Source organism: Balaenoptera musculus, chromosome 17 (assembly GCF_009873245.2).
Source record: "Balaenoptera musculus isolate JJ_BM4_2016_0621 chromosome 17, mBalMus1.pri.v3, whole genome shotgun sequence".
Lineage (NCBI taxonomy): Eukaryota > Metazoa > Chordata > Mammalia > Artiodactyla > Balaenopteridae > Balaenoptera > Balaenoptera musculus.
This window is the reverse complement of record NC_045801.1, coordinates 58,641,757-58,668,864: the sequence shown is the minus strand read 5'-3', so window position 1 is coordinate 58,668,864 and position 27,108 is coordinate 58,641,757. Positions and strand designations below refer to the sequence as shown.

The window sequence follows — 27,108 nt, the reverse complement described above, 5'->3', positions numbered from 1 at the left end:
AGCAGACATGAGGGGTTGGAGACTGAACAGGGGAGAAAAGAAAGTGGTTTCACTAGAGGCAAGGCCGATGACTGGTTTTATGTGTGACTTTCTAAAGAACCTCATGAAATGATTCTCAAAACTTTTCAGTCTGAGGAGACATGGAGAAGCATTCAACAACTGGCTCACATCTCCTATTAGTTCAAGGTCACCCAAATTTCCCCAAGTTGTAAGGCTGAAGGGGCTGCCGCTGGGGTCTCATGCCAAAGAGTTAGAAAAGCCCTGGGGCAGGAAAAGAAAAATACCCTATACATTCTTTGAGGTAGGGTACTGTCAGGCAAAGAGAGTTAAAGCCTGCACAGGATTTTTCACTATAGCTTTGGCTATAGTCCGAGGTGAAGTTGAGAGGAGGTAAGGCGAAGTATAGGAGATGACTGGGCACGTGGGAATGTATTGTCCTTAATCTAGTCTTTGACGCTGGAGTGGCTTCCACTGTCTAAAATATAATAAAATATAAAGAAAGATGCTTGAAAGAGACTTGCGGGCACAGTCAAATCTCCTGCAATGGCTGCTGTTTTGCAGCCATGTCTTGTCACCACTTCCATTTCAAGCAGAGAAACAGTTGGATTTTTCTACCCTGCATGGTCCTAATTTACCATAGTCTCAATCAGTTTAGATTACAGGCCACAGGAAATAGCACCTCCATTATTAAAGCAACATTTCCTTTCATCTCTGTTTGCAGGTTGGCTAACTCTAGCCTGAGTTCATCTCTCTTCTAAAGACTATACTGATAGCAGCAAGAAACAGCATTCTGAAATTTCCTTCCATATAGGAAATGCAGGTTAAGCCGGTCCATGGCTGCCCTTCAAAATATGGGTAGCAATAGTTTTACCAAGAACGTTGCCTCAGCACAGCAAATCTTACCAACTGTCCAGGAGACCGCACAGGTTACGCAGAGCAGGATCGCCGGGTAAAGAGAAGAGGTCTTAACGTCTGGAAGAGGAAGAATGTCCAGTATACGAGACTCAGATAAAATGATTAGTGAGGCCAGAGGAAAACTAGGAATGGGGGTTGTATCAAAGCAAGTGCTTCAAGGAGGGAGTGATTGTGTCCAATGCTCATAAGAGGTTGTAAATTAAGTACTGAGAACTATTGGGCACAGACGAACATGAGGGATAGTGATGGGAAATACTTCTTCTGAAAATAGGTGCCTAGACTTCATGTTTTTCAGAGAATTTCCATCTTTCCCATAGAAACTTTCTACACAGTATCCTTAAAAATAGAAAAAAAAGGAGCCCTTGCTTTTTAGCATAAAGGGGATGATTTGGAACAAACAGCACTAACTGACAAGATTAGTGAAAAAATAGGTCAATCCTCAACCCTAATGGCCTTATTTACTTAAAATATAATTTCAAAAGTTTCATATATTTAAAATAAAACTATTGTTTACTGAAGCGTTTTGAAAAATAAATATGTGCAAATAATGGGAAAGAGCATCAACTTCTAACTGTTAAAATTATAAAATCATTAATGTAATCTAAATAAATGTCACAAGAACCTTGTCAATACTCAGAAAATAGGAGTTTTAGTAATAAGTAATTTTGACAACTTCATGAAGAAAGTCAATGAGTCATCATGATCCTAAATTCTAATTTTCTAATATTCCTCTAAGTTCTCAACCGTATTGTGATATGCACAATCATTTATTTCACTTCAATTAAAAATGACTATCACCACTCAGTATTTGGAAAGGAAGGAGAAATATGTCACTACAGGGAGCCTAATCAAAGAAGTATAGATAAGATTTCTTGTTGATGTTATATACATATATAACTGTACATTACATTCAAAAATTACATATATAATAACAAATTATGGCAGACTTTGAACTGGACCTTTAAATGAGTATGATTTAGACAGTAGAGCTTCCCTACCAAATGCAAATAAGTCACTTGAACTCTCTTTTTTGTAAAGGACAGACCAATTCTTCCAAGGGGAAATCTTGAACTCATTAGATATGTGATATTCATTATAATTAGTTTCATTTAACACCACAAAAAGGACTTGATCAAAGGCTATTTTACTCTCTTCTTCCTCACTGGATGATTAGATAGGTTCATTTTTAAATGGAAGGTATACTCTAGATATTTAAATGTAGGGCATCTCTTCCTTTCAAATCTCAGAAAGAAAGGTGTGCTTCAGTTTCCCTACAGAAAGCTCTAGTATCTTGCCCCTCTTTTGAAAGAGGAACTAATCCTTCTTTCTCTATTCTTCTTTGTCTTCTTCCCTTCATCAGCAATGAGCCTCTTTGTCATTTTTGTCAGCCCAAAGAATAATTTTTCTCTTTCCAGGCCATTCAAATATTGTACACTACAAAGTAAATGGAAATAGCTTTATTTATAAAAATAAAACAGCTATGGCATTAGTTCTTAAAGAGTATAAAATTTTGATCCCTCATTCCAACAAAAAGTCGTCTTAGCATTTAGGGTTCAATGAGAGGCAATAAACAAAAATGTTTTGGTGACTCATTTGACATCTTTACTAATAGGTTTTAATTCATAATGGTGAATATCAGACATATTTGTGTTAGGCAATTAAAATTAAATTATATCTAGACATATTTTAAATTACCATATTAACATTAACAATTAATCTTAGAACTCATCTTGAAGGTAAAAGGTACTTTTATACTTCATAATGAAAAAATCAATAAAATGTGACTTTATGCAGAGAAAATGTAATTATAATACCAATTAATGTTAACTGGTCACTTTTTTATTGAAGTATAGTTGACATACAATATTATGTTAGTTTCAAGTGTTCAACATAGTGATCCAACCTCTAAATACATTTGAATTGGTCACCATGATAAGTCTAGTAACCATATATCACCATACAAAATTATTACAGTATTATTGACTATATTCCTTATGTGGTATATTGCATCCCCATGACATTTATTTTATAACTGGAAATTTGTACCACTTAATCCCCTTCATCTATTTCTCCCAATCCCCTATCCCCCTTCCCCTCTAGTAATCACCGGTTTGTTCTCTGTATCTACAAGTTTGTTTCTGTTTTGTTTTCTTTGTTTTATTTTTTAGATTTCACATATAAGTGAAATCATACAGTATTTGTTCTTCTCTGTCTGACTTATTTCACTTAGCACACCTAGTACTCTAGGTCAATCCATGTTGTTGCAAGTGAAGATATTTCATTCTTTTTTATGACTAAGTAATATTTCATTATATATATGTGTATATATATACCACATCTTCTTTATCCATTCATCTAGTTATGGACACTAGTTTCTTCCATATCTTGGCTATTATAAGTAATGCTCCAATGAACAGAGGGGTGCATACATCCTGTCTTATTAATGTTTTTGTTTTCTTTGGATAGATACCCAGAAGTTGAATTGTTGGATCATATGGTAATTCTATTTTTAACTTTTGGGGGAACCTCTGTACTGTTTTCCATAGTGGCTGCACCAATTTACATTCCCACTAACAGTGCACAAGGGTTCCCTTTCCTTCACATTCTTTTCAACACGTGTTACTTGTTGTCTTTTTGATGATACCCATTCTGACAGGTGTAAGGTGATATTTCATTGTGGTTTTGATTTGCATTTCCCAGATGATTAGTGATATTGAGCATCTTTTCATGTGTCTTTTGGTCATTTGTATGTATTCCCAAAGCAATGTAACCCCTATCAAAATACCAATGGTATTTTTCACAGAATTAGAACAAATAATCCTAAAATTTGTATAGAATCATCCAAACAAACAAACAAAAAACCTCCAATAGCCAAAGCTATATTGAGAAAGAAAAACAAAGCTGGTGGTATCACATGCACTGATCTCAGACTATACTACAAAGTTATAGTAATCAAAACAGTATGGTATTAGCATAACAACAGACACATAGGTCAATGGAATAGAATAGAGAGCCCAGAAATAAACCCACAGTTATGTGATCAATTAATCTACGACAAAGGAGGCAAGTACATACAATGAAAAAAAGACAGCCTCTTTAATAAATGGTGTTGGAAAAACTGGACAACTACTTGCAAAAGAATGAAACTGAATTATTTCCTTATACCATACATAAAAATAAATTTAAAATGGATTAAAGACTCACATTTAAGACCTGAAACCATAAAACCCCTAGGAAAAATACATTGGTATCGGCCTTAGCAATATTTTTGGGGGGGTCTATGTCCTCAGGCAAGGCCAACAAAAGTAAAATTAAACAAGTGTGATTATAGCAAACTGAAAAGCTTTTGCAGAGAGGAGAAAACCATCACAAAATGAAAAGGTAACTTACTGAATGGAAGATTTTTGCAAATGATATATCTGATAAGGGGTTAATATCCAAATTAACTAAAGAAATCATACAATTTAATATCAAAAACCCCCAAATATTCCAATTTAAAAATGGGCAGAGAACCTGAACTGGTCACTTTTTAAAGTGTTTGATACAGTATTTAGATGCATTCTTTTTTCATTAGCCTTGAATATCAATACTCTTAACATCTCCATTTATAAATGAAGAAATTAAGGAATGGAGAGATAAATGACTTGTCTAAGGTACAAAGCTTATAAAAAACAAGATTATATTAAACCAGACCTCTGATTCAGATTCCTATACTTTAATCATTATGGCATACTGAAGAAGATTAGAGACAGAATTTGACATTGAAAGCTTAGATTCCAGTTTCTAATGAGACTTCTTCACCATGCCTTTATGCCTAAGGGAAAAAATCTGGTCTGTACTGCCATTAATGATAATACTACTTTAGAGAAATGTTCTGGAGGGAAAGGATATTATTCAATTTTATTAAAAAAAAAATTTTGTTTTTGGTTTGACTTTGTGTCTTAATTTTCTCATGCTAGGATGGGAGGGCAAACAAAGCCTAAACTAACAATACCAAATGTACGTGTGTGTGTGTGAGTGTGTATGTACTTATAAGTATGAAAATACAACTTACAAGAAAAGGCAAGGCCAGAATCCATAAGGCTAAAGATTTTGACTTTATCTTAGATGCAAGAGAAAGCAATTAAATGAAAAGATAGTTTCATTTAAAAGATAGTTATGTAGATACTAGGCTGTTCAAGTAGAACAAAGGAGAAATGGTAGTGGCTAAGATGGTGGAAATGAAGATAAAGAGAAACATTATTTATGTGATGAGAGAGAGAGAGAGAGAGAGAGAGAAAGATGAGATTCCAGAGGACCTAATGATGCAGTCTATGCAGAAAGTGAAGAAAAGTAAGGAATTGAGGATCATTCCCAGGTTTTTGCATTGAGTTAGTTATTGTGTGAATCATGGCGCCATTCACTGAGGAAGAAAAGATTTGCAGGATGGAACAGTTTGGAAGAAGGAATAATTGAAGTTTCATTTTAGACATCTTAATTGTAGAGACGTCAAGCAGTGTTCCTCAAATTTCTCCAATGAAAAGAATCACCTGGGGATCTTATTGCACATATGGATTATCACCTTTTCTGCTAGAAATTCTGGTTCGGTAGTCTGAGTTGAACACAAAGTACTGGATTTTCTCACACTGCAGAAGAAAAAAACCACACTGAAGGAGGTGGGAAAGAGCTAACTTAAGTCACTTTGGAGAACAGTATTTTAATATACTGTAATTAACCATGCACAATATATGCTGAAAGGCTAAAGACAAAAAGAAATGTACACAAATATTGAACTTGTTAGTAAATTTATTTTTCACACGTGTACAGGTTAATGATTTTTAAATATTTTATGTGTATTCCAGAATTGAGCAAATGAATAAATAGACTGCAAATAATGAGAATCAGGTTTCTAATTGTTAAAGAAAAGAGTCACAAATAAGGAAAGGGTAAGGGAGGCTAGAATAAACCCTGTGGTGTTGGATTGGAATCAAGGTATCAATTTGAATTCATATATCAATTTGAAGTTATATATATATGTAGGTAGATAGATAGATGATAGATAATGTGTGTGTGCACACGTGTGTGTGTATGTATACACACACACACACAGATAGATAATATGAAAATAGAGATATTTGTATATTTGTATGTATTGGTATATATATTTTTAGCTCTCTCTGCTGAAAATGCAATGAGGTAGCTTGGATAGCAATGGGTCCACCTCATACCAAGATTCTGGTTTCTGAATACCATTATTAATGCAAGGAACAAGAACTCCATGGAGAAATGACTGATTCAAGGCTGAGACAGAGGAAAGTAAAAGATGGGTCTGGAGCATTTTGTGGTGCCAGAAAGTAAGATATTACTCCAAAAATTGTATGGCCATGTAGGAAAAATATAGGAGACAGCTTGAAGGAAAACCAATGACCAAATACAGAACACTTTGAGAAACAAAATAATTAATGATAGTAATAAATTTTAACCCATAGAATAAAATAAATATCCACAAGTTCACACTGATATATGTATATATATAAACAAATAACCAGATAAATACATAAATGAAGGAGAAGAACAGCTCTTTCTTATAGTCAAATTATAGTTAATAAATGTAGAGGGAATGATGGGAACAGAAAATGAACAATCATCAAACACCACAGTAATTGGTGGAGCCAAAAATTATTGATGGTTGCTAAAATTAGTATGGGAAAATTAAACAAGAAGCAGAATATTTGAACAATCTCAAATAATTACAAAGGGAAAAATAGTAGTTTTGCAGCTATCATTATAACTAAGTCATCAAAGTTAGCATCACCAGTAGTGAGACATACAGATTTTTTTGTAACTCTAATATGTACTGAAAATGGCATAACATCTCTCCTGAAGTGTTCTTGTCAAGAAATACATATCCTCAGTCTAACCATGAGAAAATATCAAACAAACCTATTTGAGAAAAATTCTACAAAATGACTGGCTAGGATTTTCCATTAGTTCAAGGTCATAAAAGACAAAAAAAGACTGAAGAACTATCCTAGATTAGAGAAGAATGGGGAGATAAGACAAGCAAATGCAATAAGGGATCCTAGATTTGAATCTGGACCACAAGACAATAGGCAATATTTGAATACGAGTCTATAAATCGTTAGTAGCATTGTGACAATGTAAACTTTCTGGTTTCAATAATTATACTCTAGTAATATAAAATGTTGACATTTGGGGAAGCTGAGTAAAGGGTATATGGGAACTCATACTGCTATGTTTGAAGTTTTTTGATAAATAAGATTTGATAACACAGTTTTATAAAAACTTAGTTTGGGCATTTCTGAACCTCTTTTTTGTTTCCTTATGGAAGAAAGCTGCTTGTTTAGGGTTAATACTAATTCAGTGGGGGTAAGATTTACACAGGACCAACCCTAACATTCATAGTGTGTGGCACAGGAAACAACTTTGAATGGCCATTTCAAGGAACAATATACTTAAGTGTATACAATGAGTAAAATGGACGAACTACACAAATTTATGAGTTGAAAAACCATAGAATCATAGAATTTTCTCACTGTAAAAGGCTCTTACTTTTCCAACTGCTTAACTTCAACCTCTGTTAAAGCACTTCAGTAACAGGGAGTTCTTGAGTTTAAAATGCAGTCGGTCCATTTTATAGTTGAAAGGTTCTACTTGTCAAAATCCTTTTATTAACCTAAGCCTGTCTACTTGGTCTAAAATCTTCAGTGTGGGACAGTCTAATCCCTTTTTCATAGGACAACTCCTAAAATAGTTTAGAGCGACCACCTACTTCTCTCCTGGTCTTGCTTCATCTCATCTATTCCCAGTTCCTTCAGTTACTTCTTATATAACAATATTTTAGATTCCAGACACTTTACTGAATTCATCACTTTCTTCAGTATAACTCATTTGCTGAATGTGATACTTTAAGCCTAAAAGGATTTGTTTACTGTTTTCTGTAAAGAATTAAAACATAAAATGTCCAATCAACCAATAATTCTTCACCTAACATGATTCATATACACCAATTGATAAGGAAAATTTAAAAATTCAAATTACTTCATTCTTAAAGAGTGATCATAGTATATACTTATTTATAATGTGCAGGAAATATGAATTTTCTTTCTGTGCCTCTATAACATTGCCCTCTTGCAGGGTACAGAGGATACTCCATTGATGTTGCCTAATGATGTGTATGTGATATCCTGATATTTACTAAGAAGTTAGACATTCAAGAGGATTTTTTGTTCCCAACAGACATACATATATGAATCTTTATTCTCTATTTTTTGTTTGTTTCTCACTTTTATTATTCATCTATTGGCACTTAAGTGCATTCACCAAACTGCATCATAAACATCAAAGCAGATTACTTCACTTTACCCTTTATGAGATTATTATACTTATCAACCAATATTTGAGCCCTTAATATGGGCAAATCATCTTAGCCTGTTAAGCACAGAGGTACAGAGCATGGAGTTGAAAGGGCACACATCAAGATTTGAACAAATTACTTAATCTCTCTAAGTCTTCATTTCTGTATGTGAAAAATGAGAATAATTACAATGATTGAACTCATAAGGTGGATGGTAGAAAACATCTAGGTGCTACATGTAAAGAGCTTGTTTGACTACCTGGCAAAAATATCCATTCTTTATTAACATGATGGTGATGATGATGATGGTGATGATGATGATGATGAAGCTACCAGCAGGTGCCCTTATTAGGTCAGTAAGAATGGTGAATAAGCCACAAGATCATGTCTGTGAACATTTGCGTTCTAAGGCTACACTGCCTTTGCCTTCCCAACTCCGGCTCCACTCCTCATTTGTTTAAACATCTCCCAAGATAGCTCAGGTCTTCTCCTCTCTGAAGCTATTCTGAACTACTCTTCTAGAATGAACTTAAAATACATTGCTTGCACTTATATTAATTTATATCAAGTACAAACTTCTGCAGTGGAATGTATTACGCTTTACTGCAATTTTTGTCTCTATATCAACTTGCAACTCTTTTGAGGAAAGAAACTGGGTCTTATTCCTAGAAACTAAAACAGTGCCAAGCACATAAGTCATAAATGTCTAGTTCAGCACATTGAAGTTATTTTTTCTAGAATGTTAGGGAAAACACTTAAGGGAAAGTCAGATTCATTGTTGTTCACACAGTCCTAAGAATGGATTTTCTCATAACTTGTATAATTCTGTACGACGCAAGTGAAGATTAATCAATGGCAGGTTTTCCTTTATTTATATTTATATAGTCTTAAACTAATTTAAGAAAAGCCATCTCATCCTTCTGAGTTAAGTTACAAACATTAAGCATTGTAATATTTAAGTAAGAGTGAGACTAGCTTTCTTCACAATTCTGTGTTCTCATATTTTAAAAGGATATCAAAATTTAAACTTTTTTGACTATCATCTTCTTCCAGATTCAGTTAAAGTGTGGTTCTTAACATAATCCCAAGTTTTGAAGCTAATGGAAGAAGGTTAAACATCTAGTGATTTCAACCTCTTTTGGTCAGCCTCAACATTTCTTCAAAAATAATTCCCATTGACCACAATATCTACACTTTCAGTCTATTTTTCCCTAATAAACACAAGCAAAAATTCATGGTGACAGTTCCAGATTCATCCATGAGGGGGCAAACATGTCTCATACACACAATGAAGGGAAAACTAGTAATAAACTAGTTACACTGGGAAAAAAATGGACATGGTGTCAATAGCAAGATTTGGCCCATATTAGAAAGAAAACAGTGATACATATCTGTTTGAAGATAAAATGTTTGTTTAATTTTTACATTTTACTCCTATTTTCAATGCCAGAGGAAGAACACCTGAAGGATGGAGCTAGGTGTAATAGTCAAAAAAATGTCTCTTTAGAGAAAAGCAAAGCACTTGGAAACATTGCAAGCTCTGTTAAACTTATTTGTAGTCTAACAACTTTAAAATTAAAAGTAGTCTTGTAAAATGCATTTCTGAAAGACTTTATCAAAAATGCATACCTCACCTCAGATAATGTCACTGAATTAAGGATCAAGAAATTACAGACAGGAATTCAGCTGAAAGAAACATGGAGAATTCCTGTGTAACAGGGTGAAATGTGGAGGTTCTAGCTGTGTTTGCTCTTACCATACCATTATCAGTCAAGATTTTCAGTTTTGTGTTCCAACATACAGTTAAAATCAAGTGCAGTGCTCAAGGAGTAATTCCTCAGTTCTCTGCTTACCCTGATTAGAGCCCATGGTCTGTCATTAGAATCACTCTTGCATAGGCACTGTGAAGTCCCTTGGCCCTCACTCTCAGTCATATTGGCGGTACAAAATGCCAGCCCTAGTGAAACAGAACTTATGCCGATTCAGCATCTGGGCCAAACAACTAAACATGGCTGGAGAAAAAAACGAGCAACCTTTCTAATTTGCCTCATTTAAATTCATAATCATTTTACCCCATGTGAACACTTAGTACTTACTAGAAAACTGATCACTTACTCAATTCTCTTTTCTTCTGTCCTACAGAACAATTTCATAACTCCTCTTTCTTTACATCTATAACATGTCTTCCTCTAAATTCTCAGCTGCTTCCTATTTCACTGAGAATACAGGAGAGATCAAAACAGAATATCCGTGAACTCCAAACACCAAGTCTACCATCCTACCTGGATCTATCTGAAACCCCATGTTCTGTCTTCCTTCTTCCTTTGGCAGAAGAAATGTTTGTCCTCTGTTCTAAGGCCGAACCCTCTACTCTGCACTGGATACCTCCCCTCTTGCCTAATCAGGGATTTCTCTTCTACTGTGTCTCCTCTTCCCTGTATCTTCCATTATTTGCTCTCTACCAGATGCTCTCATTATCATGCAAAGATCTAATACCTCCCATCTTAAAGGGAAAATTTCTTCCCATATCCAATTCTAATCTTTGCCCCATTGCTCTGCTCCTCTTTATAGCAAAACTACTCAAAAAATATAGCTCTACTTAATGTTTCATTCCTTTATCTCCCGCTTACCTATTTTTGTCCTCGCCACTACATAGAAACTATTCTTCTTAAGGTTATTAGTGGTATCTATTATATGTTGCCAAGTCCTATATTAAATTATCAGTTCTCATCTTAATCTACTAGTAGGATTAATAATAACTCCTTCTTCCTTCTAACACCTACCACTTGGCTCATGAGACAATTCCTCTTATCTCCCTGCTCACTTCTTATACCCTTTGCCAAATCCTCTAGATAATGGAGTGTCTCCTGGCTCAGTCCTTCAATGTCATGTATTCTCTGCCTACACCTACTTATAAAGTGATTTCATCTTTAAATCTAAAGACTTTAAATACCATGATGATTTACTGATTTTCATCTACAGCCATGATAATCTCTTGCTGCTGAATTTCAGACTAGTATATCCAGTTGTCTACTTCACATGTCCACATATGCCATCACAAATTCAGTATGTCCAAAAACAAATTCTTAATCCTCTAAAGTTCTCTCTTGACCATTGCCTAAAAGACCCTAAGTGATTTTTCGCTAACCTAGCTTTCTAACCATATCTTCTAACAATTTCCCCTTTGATCATTTCACTACAAACAAACTAACCTCCTAGTCTCTGGAACACATAAAGTATAAGCCCAACCACCTGCATACACCAAGCCTCTTTTTCAGTGTATTCATACCGTTTGCTCCCACGCTTGTTTCAAATCTCTGCTCAAATGTCCCCTGACCACCCTATATACTTGCCCTAAAGCTTGCATCATTACGCTGCTCCTTCATGGTCCTTCCACTAACTAACATGCTATATTTATGTATTTATGGTGGTCTCCTTCCACTGGAACATAAGATCCATAAAGAAGAGATTTATTTGTTCATTCCTAGAGCCTAGTGCTCTAGTGCCTAGAACAGCAGCACATATTAGACACTCCATCAATATCTACTGAATGAATGAACATCAACTTGCCTGATGACCAAACACAGTTCATTGAAACTTACTTTTTAATCACATTTAAATTTCCTCTTCTTATTAGCTTAAATTTGATTTGAAAAGTTGAATATTCATTTTTATAAAAAATGAATAATTATAGAGACATAATTCTTTATAAATACTATTTAATAATCTATTCATTACAATACAAAAGTTTTCTTCAAAGTATACCTTTCTCCAGAAGGGATTTTTTGGTTTTCTTAGATTCTTTAAAAACTTAAGGTTAAAAAATTTAAAGAGCAATGCCTAAGTACATTGTTTTATTTCATGACTTTCACATGATGATTTTTTTTAAAAAGGGTTTATTTGAGAATTACTTACACCACACTATTGAATGTATCATATGCCATTTACCAAGCATCTCACTTAAGTAAACATACATTTTGCAATTAAATCTAGAGTTCCAATTATAGAATACTACCTATATTATATAGATCTGGTATTATATGTCAACTCCTTACCAGTAAAAACAAGGTGAATTCTTAGCGATGTCTAAAGAAACAGTTACTATTCTGTTTGTAGTCATTTCCCTTCTTCCATTTTCCTATTTCTGTTACAGATATTCAATATGAAATATCAATCTTCATATGAATGATCATTTTCTTGTACTCTTGTATCTGTGCTTTCATATTAATGCAGGAAATTTTTAGTCCAGCTATAATTACTTGAATGCAATTCTATTTCTATTACTATAGCTTTGCCATCCCTGGACTACATTTGTGCATATTTTACATGATATACTTTCTGGCCTCATTGAAAGGGTAGATGTTTGTCATAAAATTTTAAGATTTCTGTAGAGTATGATTAATCAACCTAAGCTGAGCAGCTACCACTCACACATACACACACACACACACACACACACACACAGGTACTATTATTATAGAAATTCTCTTCCTACCCTTTCTCATAAGTCAAAATTATGTAAAACAATATTGATTGTCATGCAGTAAGTGCCCAATTCTTTCCTAGTAAACTAAGTTCAGCTTTAGGCAGACCCCTATGTAGTGAAGAGGGCAGGAGACCTGGCAGTCAGTGGATGACAGATGCCTGGGCCAAATCACCCTGACAACTCCTCTCCATAATAAATCTGAGAAGCTAATCTCTGCTAAATTGTTAATGACTGCTAATCAGATACTGGATACATGGTTACCCCTCTTGATAGTATATTGACATTTAAATGAGTCCTTTCTGGAAGGACTCCTTAACCCAAAGGAGTGGTTTTAATGCTGACAGCTTCAGGCACCCAGGGTCTCTGGCTCAGGTTTTCATATTGTCCTTTGCAGAGACCCATGATATCATTAGGCCATTTGATCTCTAATTCCAGAATATCACAAAGGAATTACGGCAGACCTCAAAGTCATGATCCGAAGATAGTTTTTTAAAAAAGGGTTGTTCAATGAAAAGTCATAGATTAAAAAACTGATCTATTTCACCTCACCCTAGCCACTATTCATTAAATTAAATTATCTGGCATACTGGTGTATGTCAAGTTCCAAGCAGATAGATTCAAACCCTACATGTTGATGTAAGACATTTCTCATTTCATTTTTTTTCTTTCTATTTCCCCTATGTCTCTCACCATGGTATATAATCTGAAGCAATTAATTCCTGCCATTTAATATCTTTAATTTTTGTTTTTTCCCAGCACCATCAACACTGATTGTCTTCTATGAGTAAAACGCACCTGGCAAGAATACTTTCATGGATGAAGGAGACTGAATTATCATGAGAAGCTATCTATACCTCCAGTGAGTCTGGCTTCACAGAGTGAAAACTCTACAAGGAAGGACAATCCAATATGTTATGTAACTGTCCCAAATCGCCACACTTAATCCCCACTGTCTCAAACAAATTGAAAGAAAAGATTAAACATCTACTTTCACTATTAAGGACAAGTCTATGTAATAGTCATTGTTCTCCTTATTTCAAAAATGAAACAAAGTCAGGCTGTGAATGGAAGGATCCAACCCCCAGTCTGTTCAACTACAAAACCCCTGACCTTCAGGGTCATATCTGTCTTCTTCTCATCCTCCATCAACCTTACATGGACCTTTACCTCCAACACTGATACCTAGCAAATCCTTCCACTAAATTATAAATTATTAACCATAAGGTTTAGCATGTTCTCTCTTCCAAGGTATTTAGAACTTTAAAGGAGAAAGAAGCCTGCCCAAGTGGATGAAGCTAACATTTATCAAGCATGAGCTCCCAACATATGCACCAGACAATTTCACATCATCTCATTATAAACTGACAATAATCTTTGTGAGGTTGAGATCCTAACCTTCTTTTTACTGTGGATCCCTTTGACAATATGGAGCAGCCCATTTAAATAGTCTTAAAATAACACTTTTAAATTCATAAAATATATAGAATTTCAAAAGAAACTAGTTACTATTTTTTAAATGCAGTCATTAGAATATTTTAAAAACCAAATTTGTGATATAGAAACTAATGGGTATTTAAACTCATTAAATAACAAGATATAACAGAGACTCTATTAACTACTATACTTAAAAATAGTGACGTTGGGGAGATGGGTTAACAATTCTGATACATGTGTACTGAAATTGAACAATTAAGTAAATAGATGGTGGATGGTGGTAGCCACATTTCTCAATATTGAAGTATGAATTTACAGATAAACGAGAGGAGAGAGCTAAAATAAGCTCAGCGTTAATGGATTACAGTTGCAGACATCAGTATACATTCAGCTCAATATAGATATAGATAGTTATATATAGAAATATTTACTGATATGTGTATATACATGGGTTAGTATACATATATATTTCTTTGTTCTCTCAGTTAAGAGAGCCTAATCAAATAATACCCCATTAGCAACAGCACATCTAGAGCCCAGATCTTGGTTTCTATTACTACTCTCCAATAAAAGGAATCAGGGCTCCTCAGAGAAATGACTGATTCTAGGACTGGGGCAGGAAATACACAAAATGAGCCTGGAGCATCTTGTGGTACCAGAAAGTCAGGAAGTGTTAAACACACACACAAGCATGCATGCTAAACACATATATACACAGATACACACACACACACAAACTCACACACCCCAAAGGGAGTATGTCAAAGAAGCATAGGCACCAAAAGAAAAAGCTCCCAATGGCCAAAGCTGGAACAATTCAAACAACAAAATAAAGTAGTATTGGATTATAACCCAAAGGATGAAATAGATATCCATGAGTCTATACTGATACAAATAAATATCAATAATTGAATAAATTAATATTTAGGTGAAAATAGACAAATCTGTGCAGAAGAATTCCAAATGCTTTATGTACATACTCTGTCCTCAAGGAGGTAGAGCATAACTCTCCACTCTTTGGGTTTGTGCTTCACATAGTGACTTCCTTCCGACAAGTGTAGTGTGGAAGGGGTGGAGGAGTAACTTTACAGTGGAGAAATCTGAGACACTACCTCAGCCAGGTTATCAAGGTCAACATCAACAGTCAAATCACGTTGATAGTATGTACCCTTGACATGATGTTATAAAAAAAGGCACTTTATCTGGTTGTCCTCCCAATAAACCACAATCCCAGTCTTACCATGAGAAAAGCATTGGACGGATTACATTAGTGAGGTATGCTACAAAACACTGGATCACTGCTCCTCAAAACTGTCAAGGTTATCAAAAACAAGAAAAGCCTGAGAAACTACCACAGCCCAGAGGAGCCTAAGGGGGCTTGATAACTAAATGTAATGTGGTGTCCTGGATGGAAACCTGAAACGGAATTAAGGACACTAGGCGAAAGCCAAGGAAATCTGAATAAAGTACACTCTGATTAATATTATTGTATTAATATTGGCTCATTAATTGTAAAAACATTACCACACTAGTGTACGGTGTCAATAATAGAGGAAATTGGGAATGAGATATATAAGAACTCTGTATTATTCCCTTAATTTTTCTGTATATCTAAAACCATTCTAAAATATATAGTCTATTAGATAAAACAGAAAAGGTAATGATGATTTGATTGTAACATCAGAGTAGTGATACTTTGAGATATATATATAAAAACTGCCTTAGGAAATTGTCTGTGACATCGGCTGGTGATATAGTCACAGGTACTCCTAATATTATTGTGGTTTGTTGTCTGCATTTAGATTTAAAGGAAATGCTAAATACTAAATTCCAGTTAGAGGTTAGTGAAATTAAAGATGTAATATTCCCATCCAGATTCCACATACACTTTGATACATATTAAGAATCCCCTGCTCTTTGGTGAGGTCTAATTTTATGAAAGTGAAACTCAGAGAGATGAATTAGGTTGTTCCAGCATTCAAAAAGCCCGCATTCTAGGGTCAAGAATTCTTGCTGAGTCTTGTTGAAACTGTTTGCTACACTACCTCCTAATTTTGGAACTGCTAAACAGAGAGTTTGGAACTGCTAAACTAGATTAAAAGTACTGCCTTGGCCTTGTGCAATTATACTGTTTAGGTTGCTGGACAAAACCAAGGATAAAACTGGCCTGGACCTAGTGATGGGTAATTCCAAAAGCAAGCTGAATGTGAGAAGTTCACTCACAGAGAACCCTAAGTGTCAAAGAGCCTCTCTACTTGGGAATGGCTCAACCCTGGGAAAATAAACCCTGGTTCAGCTGTAAAGAGGGCACATCCTTGGCCTTTTTTCCCCCTTAAGTCCGGAAACTGATGATCTGGTCAGCTTAGGAGAGGGAGGGAGGGAAGGAGGGAGGGAGGAAGATGAGATAGAGAGAGAAACCTGTTAATAGCTGGTGCCAATTTAAAGAGAGAAGGAAAGGGCTTATTATATACGTATATGCTAATATTATTCCTAAAGCCAATTCTGATAAATCCTTCGGGAAAGAAAGAGATGCAGCCATCTGTTAATGTGGCTTCAGCTTCTTTGTTTCCAAATGTTACAGCTGTCACCAGACCAGCCATTCCACTTGGGGCGGGGCCAGGGGGTCAGAGGGGGAACATCTGTCCACTAAGGACACCACTAAACAGCAACAAAATCTTGGGGCGACCCCTCTCTCTTTCCTCAAGTGCTTTCGCTAGCCGGTCCTACTTCCCCACTCCTTTGGGAGTTTCCTGTTCCATTACGTAGGCAAGAGGGCGAGAGGTCCCAGCTTTCATAATTGTGAGTGGTTTGGCTGGGTGTGTACGTGCGAGTAACTGTGTGTGTGTGTGTGTGTGTGTGTGTGTGTGTGCGCGCGCGCGTGTTGGGGGAAAGTGGAGCTTGCTACAAGGGGCTTAGAAAAACTAGTCGCCAATTTAAAATATTTTCGGAGTGTTTGAATGATATCTTAAAAGCTAATCCCACTCTCAAATTCAGCGAAATGAACAATACAGATAAGGAAGATGAAGAGGGTGGAAAACCCACACAGCGGAATGGAGCTGTCCATGCCGCGGGAGTGACAGGGGAGCGCTCAGAGGAAAGGCGCTCTGCAGAGAAAGCCATTCTGGCTCTTCTCTCTCGGTCCACCAGCCGGCGACGCTTCTTCTGTAAAAGCATTCCTAGAAAATAACCCTAACACCGGGAAGGGTAGCGATCGTTGAGCGCAGTTTCCAGGAGCCGGTCCCCGCAGCCGGGAGAGGTCCCTCTCCCCCCGCGGCTGGCGCGGAATGTGGCGATCCGGCCCGGGGCGGGGGATGACTTCATGCGGCCGGAGCTCGGCGGCGGGAGCAGCTGCTGCAGCTGGCAGGTGGGGTGGGGGCCGGCCGAGCTGACCACGCACAGACCCGGCGCGGCGGCACTGCGGCCCCGGGGCAGCCGGCGCCGGGGACATGCGCTGATTCGATCCCTCCGGAGAAGGTAAGCAGCCCGGCTATTATTAGCCTCGGCCACACTGCGCTGTGCTTTCTGCTTGGTTAGTAATGGGGTTTGTAATACAGAGGGAAGAAGGGGAATATCCCTGCCGCCTTCCGCAATGGGAAAAGGAGCAACAACTGGAATTGAAATGTTAATCAGCCAAGTGCTTGAGATTATTGGAGGAGCGGTGTTACTGGGCAAACAAAGAAGGCGGTCAGCCTCTGTAATCTTAAAATAATCAACCATTGCTATGCCACACTCGCTTAGATATTGAAGAGGATTCAAAATGTAAAATAATTTGAGTTGCACTTTTACGTTGCTTCCTTCAACCTTCGCTTGGTTAATTTCTGGTTCGCGAGCAGCAGGTTCTTGTCAGCAGCCTGGAGAAGTAATAGGAAATCTTCCCTCTCCTTTTGCCTTCCTCAGTCTTCTCCCTCTCCAGTTATCAGAATGGGTCTGCACATTTCAACGTCAAACACCCACTTCAATACTGAACCTTTAGAAAGAATCTCAAATTAGAGGAGAAACTTACCTCCTGGAGTTCAGCTTGGGTTGAACAGCACTTGTCCCCACTTCTCTCTTCATTTACCATCTTCTCTTGTCAATCATTTCATTGATTTTTCCCCCCCCCGGGGTTGCTGTGCCCATTCACAAGCCAGCTCTTGTCAGCTCCTATTCACCACCTCTGTTCCATGACTGATTTTTCAAGGACCCAGAAAGGGCATTGCCTTATACCACGTTTGGACTATTATCTGTGTCCTTCCCCAAAATGCATGGCATGAAAAATCCTTTAAGCCCAGTACCAACATGGTTTCCGATAACTCCCTTCATTGTAGTCACTGCAGCTACCAGATGGGTTTCGAGGACAGCAGAATCTGTTGGGGTGTGAGAAAGAGGGCTATACCTACATATTTTGCTCCATGTGCATAAGAATAGGTGGAAGTAGAAATGCAAATGTCAGTCTATCCCGTTTTTCTTGAAGCTTTTTTAGTCCGGCTAGGTTGAGACACCCAGCTGGGTAGGGTATGGGGCAAGTCCTCTTGCAAAAGCAAGCAGTGTGTTTGTCCTAGGATTCCCCCAATAACCTCAAAAGAGTTTCCAGAGAGGCTTTTCCCACAGGCAATCAGAAAGCCAGGGGAGGTGTCCAAGGTAAACCTCAGGTTATTTGGGCATCCTCAAGTTAGTCTCCCCTTTTAGGGGTTCTGACCTAGGATTTCCCCACAAACGCCTTGCTGCTGAGCTCAAGTGCCCATTCTTGTTGCCCACCTAGGGATGTACATTTGAATGATATTCTGTGAAATGGTGAAGATGGCTATGGTGGGGATTGCAAATGTGCCACTTCACCAACAGAGAACAGTTGCAATAAGCCAGACTGTGTGGTGTCTGTGTGTCAATATTCCATTTAAAAAGAGATTTGTTATCTTTAAATCTGAAATTAAAGAGACAGTTTGACTCAAAAGGCCATGGATTTTATTTTAACAAATTAAAATAGGAGATCAATGAAAAAGAGGGCCAGAATTTATAGCTAAAATAATTTACCTCCACTTACCTTCTTTTTTAAATATTGCTTTTAGACCAAGATACTGGTTCTGAAAAATCATGTTACTTCTATTATATATAATTATTGATTTTCTGATTACAAATTCTCTATTTATAAATACACTTTGGAAAGATTTGAGTTGGTTTCTTTGTCTCTATCTTCAGTATATGAGGCAGAAGGAGTGGAGGGGGGTGGGCAAATCCCACTCCAAATGGCCCACTCCGAGAACTGTTCCCTGGACCATGCAAACCTTTGGACCGAAATTTTTTTGGCTTCTTGTTATTATTATCTTTAACTGTGGTTTGGGTTTGAAATATTAAATTTTCAAGATTCTAAAATTTTGACTCAGGCACACCAACTAGAAGAGAGAACAAAGAACAAGAATAGCAAAACTATTTTACCACCTTTCTTACCTAATTGTAAAATATTTAATTATATGAATAATGATTCTGAATAATAAGTGAAAAACATATGAAAGTAATAATTCATTTTTAAGAAAGTAGCCCAAGGTTTATGAAATACAGCTTAGTGCAATTGATCTTAAGTACAGTAAAAATTTCTGTAATTTTAAAAGGTTTTTATGTTGAGTATTAGTACATGAAAATATGCTAATGATGGTTAGAAATTGAAATGTCTATTACTTGGTTTCTGAAGAAACTGAATTCTTTGGCAAGAAATGGGTCAGGATTAGGGGACTGGAGCTGCCAAAGCTGGCATCATACCTGCCAGTGATTTTATAGGTGAGATGAATGCATTAAGTTATGGATTAGGGCTGGAGAAACCTTTTGGGGAAGAAAGAAAACAAGATAGAAATATAATTTGTTATTTTAGTGCAACTAAGATAATTAAATTTAAGGTATTTCAGAATTTGGACTTCATTATATTTAAACAATTTCTGAGGAAAGTTTCTAAATTCAAAGCCCTAGGTAGAAATAGTTGTATGATTTCCTAACCAAAACTGATTTATGACTCTATTTCCTTTCTTAAAAACGTTTCCCAGAGAAAGGAAAAATTAATTGCCCGGTGTTAAGGAGGAGGAATACCAAATAGAAGGATGTACACTATTAGATGCTAAATGAACTGTAGGAACTCTTTCGTAGACTTGAGAAGATAGAATTGAAATCAATCTGTTGCTTTCCAATCACGTAAAAAAAACATTTAGTCTGGTGGGTGGTCAGTGTTATCAGTAATTTAAGACTTGAGTACAGATTTAGGATTCAAAGTTGCCCTCTCCTTACAAAAGGCATTTTCTGGTGTTGCATTACTGCCATTAGCTACAACTGAAATAGACTTATCCTGAGATTTTGAAAAACGGAAAAAGAAATAGTAGGATTAATAAGGCTTTACCTCCACTGAGAATGGGTAGAAAAAGTGCTATTTTGAAAGTTATCAATGGCCTCTTAATTGCCAGATTTCTGCGCTGTTTCAACCTGTTCTTTATGTCTTTGTTTTTAAGTTCTCTTCTAAGTTCTTTTTTTAAAATTTTACTGCTTAGTGTTTTATTCACTAAAATAGCATTTTTAATTGAAGTATAGTTGATATATAATATTATATGTTACAGGTGTAAAATATAGTGACTCAATTTTTAAAGGTTATACTCCATTTATAGTTATTATAAAATATTGGCTATATTTTCTGTGCTATGCAATATATCCTTATAGCTCATTTTATAATAATAGTTTGTACCTCCTAATCTCCTATCCCTATATTGTTCTTTTTTTAAATCAAATACTTGTGTTTAAAAGTATTATTGGGCTTCCCTGGTGGCGCAGTGGTTGAGAATCTGCCTGCCAATGCAGGGGACATGGGTTCGAGCGCTGGTCTGGGAAGATCCCACATGCCACGGAGCAACTGGGCCCGTGAGCCACAATTACTGAGCCTGCGCATCTGGAGCCTGTGCTCCGCAATGGAAGAGGCCGCAATAGTGAGAGGCCCGCGCACCGCGATGAAGAGTGGCCCCCGCTTGCCACAACTAGAGAAAGCCCTCGCACAGAAACTAAGACCCAACACAGCCATAAATAAATAAATAAATAAATAAATAAATAAATAAATAAAATTAAAAAAAAAAAACTTGATTCCTTTATAAAAGTATTATTAATAAGTAATATATAAAGAGATATCTCTGTATCTAGTTTCTCACTAATCCCCTTAAATTACCTCATGACCCGCCTAGAACAAGTGATATTTATTTCTAGTTTCTGCCGCATGATATCACGACTGTATGTCTTCATTTGTTCCTTTCACTCACCCTGCTACACGTTGAAACCTTGCTCACACCATACACTGCCTCTTCCATGAACCCTTCCCCATACCCACCTTCCTTCTCATTTCAGATGTGTTTCTCCCTTGTCTAAATTCCTATGGCACTTTCTATTTTGGTCTATCCTTTAGTTTGAACATGATTTGCTGTTCTAAAGTAACCCTAGAGAGCAGAGTCTTTGACTAACAACTTTTTATTACCTGCAACTCATAATACAGTGCCTAGCTATGTATATGCAAAGTAGATGTTCAGCAATTTGATTTTAGTGAAGAAATTAGTTATTATTTTCCAGGGGTATATATCCACCTACTCTAATATCCAAGTTAGGCTCTAAATAATGTGTGCAAGTACATTTTAGTTTAAAGTCCCTATATAATAATATAGTGAAAGTACATTCAAATAGTTATATTCAACAAAAGTTATTGTGAGCTTACATGCCCTTAAATGGATATTGGCTCATCCATATCAAAAAGCATAGTAAGCATTACAAAACAAAACTTTAAAGAAGACGTTGTACCAGCTTTCAGTATGCTTTCATTCTATTGAAAACAAGTAAGCAGGGGACGGTGTCTTGCATAAATAAGTACTAGTTTTAAAGCACTCTGCTAGGTACTTTCATCTATGGTATATAATTTCATCCTTCTACTATATGCTAATTTTACACTGAGACTCAGAGATGTTACGTAAATGGCAGAGATTCTTTCCACATTAACATGCTATTCTTTGAAGTGTTAATGAGTGAAGGAAAACTATAAAAACATAATCAGAGTAGTTTAAAATTGTTTTGTGATCAGGCTTTCCAGTGCTTTTTAAACTTTTGGCTCTTAACATCCCCTTTAATAATTCAATAAAGGCTATGCATCCACTCCCCAAGTACATACACAACACACACACATAGAATTTTGCCTATAATTGCAGGTGTTTACGGACCTAATAAAGCCCTCCTTTGCAAATGCTTTAAGGACGTCTACTCTGGGCTCACTTTTTTTTTTTGCTTGTTCTATGCTTAATATTTATTTTTGTACCTGTTAAAATTAAACAAATTGTTATCTGTTATAGATTGAGATATAAACCTAAGCAGCTTCGTACTTTACAACTTTTCTTTTTGCAATTTTGTATTCTGTCCTCTCTCACACAAACATACAAATTTATATAAATGAGATCAAATAATACTTTTTTGTGATGAGAATGCTTAGAATTTATTCGTAGCGATTTTCCTATATATCACACGTCAGTGTTAGTTATAGTCAACATGTTGTACATTATGTCCATAGTATGTATTTATCTTACAATTGGAAGCTTGTACCTTTTACCATCTTCCTCCAATTTCCCCTCCCCTGACCCTCTGTCTCCTGTAACCACAGGTCTGATCTCTTTTTCTATGATTTTTTTTTTTTTTTTTTTTAGGTTCCACATATAAGTGAGATCATATAGTGTTTTTCTTTCTCTGACTTATTTAACTTAGCATAAAGCCTTCAAGGTCCATTTCTGTTGTCTCAAATGGTAGGATTTCTTTGTTTTCTTATAGATGAATAATATTTCAGTGTGTGTGTGTGTGTATATACATATGATATGTATATATCTATCTATATATAAAACAACCTCTTTACCCATTTGCCCATCAATGGGCACTTAGGTTGTTTCCATGTCTTGGCTATTATAAATAATGCTGCTATGAACATGGGGGTGCAGATATGTTTTTGAGTTAGTGTTTTCATTTTCTTTGGATATATTCCCAGAAGTGGAGTTGCTAGATATATGTAGTTCTAGTCTTAATTTTTGAGGATCCTCCATACTGTTTTCCATACTGGCTTTACCAATTTACAAACCCACCAACAGCACAAGGGTTCCCTTTTCTCCACATCCTCACCAGCATTTGTTACCTCTTGACTTTTTGAGGATGACTGTTCTAACAGGTGTGAGGTAATATCTCACTGTGGTTTTAATGTGCATTTCCCTAATGACTAGTGGTATTGAGCATCTTTTCATGTACCTGTTGGCTTTTTGTGTGTCTTCTTTGGAGAAATGTCTATTCAGGTCCTTTGCTCATTTTTTAATTGGGTAATATTTTTTTTTTTGCTATTGATTTGTATGGATTTTTAATTTATTTTGGATATTAACCCTTATCAGATATATGGTTTACAAATATTTTTTTCCCATTCTATAGGTTGTCTTTTCAATCACTTTGTTGATTTGTTTTTTGTTTTTGTTTTTACTTTTCTTTGCTGTGCAGAAGCTTTTTAGTTTGATGTAGTTCCATTTTATTTTTTATTTTGTCATTTGTGTTATCAGTGTCATATCCAAAAAGTCATTACCAAACCCATGTAATGAGCTTTATTCCTATGTTTTCTTCTGGCAGGCAGTTGCATAGTTTCAGGTCTTACATTTGAGTCTTTAATCCAATTCAAGTTAATTTTGTGAGTGGTATAAGATATTGGTCCAATTTCATTCTTTTACATGTGAATATCCAATTATCCCAGGGTTCCCTTGTATGTAACTTCTCAAAGAGAGAAAAGATCTCTTGCTGGTGTTAAAATTCTTTCTTTGTTTTTGACTTTTGATGATTTAATTGCAATGTGTCTCAGTGTAGCCCTATTTGAGTTCAACATATTTGGGGTCGTTTGGGCTTCATGGATCTGGATGTCCATTTCTCATCCCAGGTTTGGGAAGGTTTCATCCATTATTGCTTTAAATATACTTTTTTCCCCTTTCTCTCTCTCTTTTCTTCTTTTGGAATTCCCATAACATGAACATTGTTTACTTTATTGTGTCCCATAATTTCCATAGGCTTTCTTCACTCTTTTTTATTCTTTTCCTTTTTGTTCCTTTCACTGGGTAATTTCTAATGTCCTATCCTCCAGTTGGCTGATTCTTTCTTCTGCATGGTCAAATCTACCTTTGAAACTTTCTATTGAATTCTTCAGTTCAGTTATTGTATTTTTAAAATCTAGTGTTCCTGTTTTCTTGATGTTGCTATTTCCTTGTCAAACTTCTTGTCTTGTTCATGCATTGTTTTCCTAATTTCACTTAGTTGTCTGTGCTTTCTTGTAGTTCACTAAACTTCCTTAGGAGGATTATTCTGAATTCTTTGACAGTTCATAGATCTTCGTTTTTTTAAGGTCAGTTATTGGAGTTTTATTACTTTCCTTTGGTGGTATCATATTTGCCTAATTTTTGTCATCCTTGATTCCTTACATTGGTATCTGCATATTTGAGTAATTGGGCTCTTCCTCCAGACTTTACTGGGTATTATATTCAGTAGTAGTAGTAGATGGGGCTATGAATTAGTTTCCTGGCAGAGAATCAGGACAGGGCCCAGAGCCTGTATAGTTCATTGTTTGGGAACCCAAATCATGCCAGAGTGTGCACTTAATTCCCTGGTCAGGTGAGGACACTAGTTTTGCCCTGCAGATGGGGGAGGCCACAGGCTGTGCTCTCTGTTCAAGTGCCACTGTATCTAGGGCTGTTTAATGGGCTGTACAGCTTCCCATGTTCTCTGGTTAGGTTCCCCAGTTGGACATGCTGAAGGCTGTATTCAGTGATGAGTAGGGCTATAAATTAGATTTCCTGCCTGGGTGCAGCAGCAGAAGCAGCTCTAAAGCCAGTAAAGCTCTTTGTTGTCTTAACTCAAGCTTATCCACACCCCAAGTTCTGTGGCTGAACAAGGCCACTGGCTTTGCTTTGCAGACTATCAGCTCTGCCTACCCTTCTCTAGGCTTGAGCACTGCTGGGCCGCACAGTTTCTAGGAGTTGTCACCAATCCTTCTAGTCAGATGGGCCAGGAAGACACTCTCCACAGCAGATGGGATGGGGCTAGTCCCAGTTCCTTTGCCTGGGTGGGATGAGGAGGGGCCACTCCAGGCTACTCTTAATTTCTCAAACAGCCTCCCCAGTTGGGAGGAGCTGGAGCTACTCTCAGCCTTGGATATGAATTAATCTCCCTGCCTGTACATAGTACAGGATCCCTCCACACCTGGTACTGGCTCTGCTTTGGGGCTAATGAGCTCTGGCTGCCTGCCTCTTGGCTGGAGCACAACTGGGCCAAATAGCTTCCAGGATTTATTGCCAGCCCTTTTGGTCAGATGGCCAGAAGACACTCTCCACAGTGGGTGAGCTGTGACTCTGCTCTTTCCCTGGGTATGGGCAAACCAGGCTCAAGGGCCAGATGCATATCGGGTGGATCTGTACCCTGCTGAGTTCCCTGGTTGTAGTGCCCCGCCAACCTGGATCTGTAGATAAGCAAAGATGCCAGTTGTGATCACTACTTGGGCACTGCAGGTATGAATTCCATCTGTCAAAATCCATGTGCTGGCTGTTGTATGCCCCTTCCCCCTTCATCACAGTCCAACTTTCAGTGGTCAAACCCTGCAGATTCCCCTGCAATCCCAGTAGAGCAGATTAGAGCATTGGCTCCCACAAAGCAACCCCAATGCTAGTGGTGGTGCTTGCTGTCCCCCAGTTCTCTTCTCCTACTGGAGGAACCAGAGGTTCAGGGGAGACCTCACCCATGGTGCTCCACTGGCCTGGGGGAGGGGCAATGAGGTCAACGTTTAGTTGCTTCTCTCACCCTTCTAATGTAGTCTGTCTTGGTCTCTGTGGTGCACGGGGGTGCTTCAGCCTCACCTCCATGTTCTAGGATTTTCTCAAATAGTGTCCTGTTTCCAAATAATTGTTAGTTGTTCCTCCTGGAGGGGGGGGCAGGGGCAGAGCCAGGAACGACCTTGGTGATGTCACCCCACTCTGGGCTTACTTTGACAATATGTGTGTCCTTTATAGCCCAGACATTTCTGGTACTTGAAATGAGGTTCTCCTTTTATTGTTCTCCCTGCTTTAGGACCTAAAATGGGAGCTCTTCATTAGCACTGGCACAAAGGCAGCTGAGCTGACTAGGAAGCAAGTGCCAAGGAGAATAGTGAGTCAAATAACCTTGATTCATGGAAAAGGAATCCCAGAAGGAGCTCTAAACGTTACACATTCCAAATGATTTATTCAGGGTATTCCAATCAAAACCATTTTTACAAAAAAGAAACAGTTCTCAGACTTAGAGTACTATACTGCCAAGTATGTAGAAGAACATTGCCAGCAGTTGAGTGGTGTGGTCTACTTTGAAATATATTCAGTTTTCTTAGGATGGACATATGTCTACTTCAAAGTTACTATTTCTTTCTAATAATGCTGTCTACAGTAATATATTTGCTTTTGCCAAGTTAAGAAAACAATGACATCCCTCCCAGTTCTAAAACAGTTACCAGCATAAAAATACATTAAAATTTTTAGCTGATACTTAAGGAAACCAGTACTAGCTAGCATTCCTACTGATGCTAGTATTCAAAGAGAGGCGGGACAAAACCATTAATCTAGAAAAAACCGGGTTGGAAAGATGGAGAGAAAGAACTCAAGAGGACTACTTAAGCTGTTGCTTTCTTTACATGTCCCCAAATATGATAATAACCATATAAGCTCCTAAAATAAGTGCAATTTTATGCAAACTTCATAATACGCCTAGTATGAGGTAAATTTTTACTTTATTTTATAGTATACTTTTATTTTTTATTTTGGTAAAATGTCCCATAACGTAAAATTTACCATTTTAACCATTTTTAAGTGTATCATTTATTGGTATTAAGTACATTCACAATGTTGAG

The 27,108-nt window shown here is 36.9% G+C and overlaps 1 protein-coding gene across 4 annotated transcripts in view; it reads left to right on the top strand.

Annotated features, from left to right (window-relative positions):
• Positions 1-17,466: 17,466 nt before the first annotated feature.
• Positions 17,467-27,108, top strand: part of PKIA (cAMP-dependent protein kinase inhibitor alpha) — a 98,350-nt gene continuing 88,708 nt past the window's right edge. The window contains exon 1 of one of the 4 annotated variants that reach the window (XM_036830655.1): positions 17,467-17,666. The gene's annotated coding sequence lies outside the window, so the exon portion shown is untranslated. The remainder of the gene's footprint in view (positions 17,667-27,108) is intronic. The other 3 variants (XM_036830659.1, XM_036830658.1, XM_036830656.1) reach the window with 3 other exon arrangements.